Raw genomic sequence first — 3665 nt, forward strand, 5'->3', positions numbered from 1 at the left:
AGGCGAAGTCAGTGTGGTGCGCGGTAGATGATCAAGGATCATCTACATTGATAAACGTATAAATTGTGTTACGGTGGATCTTTATTTTGCGTACACGTGTCTCTAACAAAGGAGTGAGACTTGCGTACGCAAACCAAAGGCCGACGCACGCAGCGTATATCACGCAGCGGAGCGTCCGGGTACGCCCACGTAACTCAAATCACAAGTTTTTTCTCTCCTCTCAACGCGATAAATAGCGCAACGCGGTAAATAACGCAAGGCGATAAATCGCGCAAATCTATTTTAACATTCGAAATTTAAATTAATAGATACTTCTCCTAATTTGTAACACATCTGGTCTAAAGAGAAATTTCTGCGCAGAAATAGAAATAGAAACAAAAGTGTATATGTGGTGAGTGAGTGTTTGTTTTTACAATTTTTGAGGTTGAACCACAAGAAAAGTCGAGTTCTCGTGAGGTACATGCGTGTAAGTGACGTACATGGTGGCTAGGGAGGCATCCCTGGTTAAAACATACAATTTGAGCATTAGAGTGTAGCAGACCAGGAGGTCATACTGTAACAGACCAGGAGGTCATAGCAGACCAGCAGGTTTAGGTACAGCAGACAAGGAAGTCCGCTATACAGTCCACAGGCACAACACCAAGAAAGGGTTGGTGCAACACCCATATAGGCCATACAAGCTCTGGCTGAAGGAATTCGCAGCCGTAATTTTCGATTCCACTGGTCGCTCCGTACATAAGATTAGTTGCTTATGTGCTGAACGATTGTACCGCACGTAATTGTGTACATTAGTAAACCTGACCGGTATTATTTGTGTACGAAGGTCATAAACGCTATTTGTACATTCTAACGTGATTTGTGTAATTTTTTTATTTTAAGGGAGGTTCGCTGCTCACTCAGGAACTATCCAACAACCAATAGTTACTGGAAAGAGTAAGTGTTCTTCGGATCACCCTCACAGGTTCCAGTAAATAGAGGTTCAGGTCGCAGGGGCCCTGGGTCGAGTACGCCAGCACCATATCGGTGTGATCAGGTCGTATTGGTCGGCGTGGGCGAGTGAGTGGGGTACTCGGTAAACCGCCACCGTCAGCCTATTTTGAACATTTTGGTTTGCGTAAGGGTTGGCTGAATAAAGCAACACCTTCGAACTATGGGGGCCACTTGTTCAGGTAGGGGGCGATCAACCTCGGTTCGGGTTGATTCAGTGAACCGACCAGTCGGGTCGGCAAGGTACGTAATGTGTGAGAAATACGGAAGTCACACAGAAGCTTTATGTGATGAATGGGAGAGAATGACGGTACATGACGGGGAGAAATTCCCAAGAGTAGGTAGCTTCAGCACAGAAGTGTTAACGAATTTAAGGAGAAGGATATGTCTCATTAAATCAGCAAAGAGACGAATCAAGCATTATGATTATTTGCAGTTGTGGCAACAGGAGGGTGACATACAGAGAGGATTGGCTCAGGCGGCGGGATCTGGCTCAATCAGAAAACTGATAGCCACGGCCCCACCGCCACTATATATATCGGGAGAGAAATTGGTTGCGGAGAATGACGCACTAAGGTGTAACACACAAACACTTAGCAACTGTGTAAATGTTAAAGATAATGTTAACCAATTAACCAATGCAAGTATTAACCCGTGCAAGTTGTACCCTGTTTTGAACTTTCCTCAGGAGTGTGATCAAGAGGACGAATCGGCAACAATTTCAGCGCTCTCTCTAGCAGCCACCATAGCAGAGACAACAGTAGGCACAGCTCCACCCCCGAGATTAGTAACAAAGGCCCCTAGCGGAGGGATAGGTGAGGTCGTATCAACGGGTAAGTACGGCACCATACACTATGCTGAAACTATTTCACCACAGCCTGTAGAATCTACACAGAAGGAGGTTGTTAGAGTTAATCCTGTTAAGGTAATAGTAGTTCCAAATGGGAAAACAGACACTTCAGGAGTCACTCCTGTTAGGAACATTGCCATGTACAGCCCATTTTCCGGAATGGAATTAAGGACCATAGTGTCTGAATTCCCTGACCCTAGAAAAGACTTAGTTGCCAGCCAAAAATACATCAGAGACCTAGGTAACACGGTAGAGCCCAACAACAAAGACTGGCAGATATTGCTGAGAGCATGTTTACCCTCCAATGTCGACGCAGCTCAATTTTTAGCTGACTGTGGATTAGATCAGGATGTACCTCTTACAGAAGTGTACAACAAAGACAATGTAAAAAGAATAAGTTTACAGTTAAAGGAGTATTTCCCAGCCGTAGTTAAATAGAACAAAATATTCTCCATTAAACAGAAGGAGTCAGAAACAGCTGCAGAGTATTTTCACAGAGCATTATCAGAAATGGCAAAATACACAGGCATAGAGGACATTAAAACAAACATAAATCATCGAGAAGTAGCAGTATCGGTACTGATGGATGGTTTAAAAGAGTCATTGAAGACTAGGGTACAGACCACACAACCATGTTGGCGAGGTCTGTCTGTGGCTACTTTGAGAGAGGCTGCTATTGATCACGATAGGAACATCACCTGACACAGGGAACAACAAGGTGATAAGTTAATGGCAGTAAGTATACAGGCCCTGACCACAAGGCAGCCTTTGTTTATATCACCAAACCCTGTGGGTAAGTCAAATGTGGTTACTTGTTATTCTTATCATAAACAGGGACACATGGCACGAGATTGTAGAGTGAAGAGTTCACGAAACTCATACCAACCCCCTAGACAACGACACGACACACGACATTGGGAGCAGGGTCCGCAGAAACGGAGTTATGAGCCACATGCAGGGGAAACAAAAAGATACCCCCCGAACAGAGACTGGCAAGCCTCTGGTAGCTCCCAATTAACTCCATCACAAGTAGTTGCTGCCAGCGGGATTCAGGGAGGTCACCATACCCAATAGGGGTGTGGCCATACCTGTAATCTGCAGCCAGTAAAATTGATTGCAAGCCTTGGGAGTGAACCAGAAATTGCAATCAATGTAGCTGGTAAATCATTAAACTTTCTTGTAGACACAGGGGCGGCCAAATCAGTGATAAATTCGACAGTGGGCATGAGAACCACTGGTAAGACAATTCCAGCCATAGGGGTAACGGGAGTAGTCCAGCACTACCCTGTTAGCAAACCAGCCGAGATTACAGTAGGGCCTTTACATACCAAGCATTCCTTTTTGCTGGCTGCATCGGCACCGACTAATCTCCTGGGAAGAGACGTACTGTGTAAAATGGGGTGCGTCATTTATTGTACTCCTGAAGGTGTATTCTTGGACATACCTGAGAATCACGCTCAGGAAGTGCGAGACATGTTAGACTCCCCGTCAAAATTAATGTCACATACCATTATGACAAATAGGACTCCCTCCCAAGTAGAAGAAATGACATCTCGGATACCAGAGTCACTTTGGACTAAAGATGAACAGGACACTGGATTAATGGCAAACGTAGCTCCGGTAGTTGTACAAGTAAAAGATGGTAGGATAGCTCCAAAAATCCCACAGTACCCTCTGAAGCCAGAGGTGGAGTTAGGAGTGTACCCAGTAATAGAGCGCTTGCTACAACAGGGCATTCTGGTAAGAACGTCCAGCACTGCCAATAGTCCCATCTTCCCTGTAAAAAAAGAGTGGGGGGAGGGGTTACCGGCTAGTGCAGGATCTAAGG

This window comes from Pseudophryne corroboree, chromosome 3, assembly GCF_028390025.1.
Source record: "Pseudophryne corroboree isolate aPseCor3 chromosome 3, aPseCor3.hap2, whole genome shotgun sequence".
Classification (NCBI taxonomy): Eukaryota; Metazoa; Chordata; class Amphibia; order Anura; family Myobatrachidae; genus Pseudophryne; species Pseudophryne corroboree.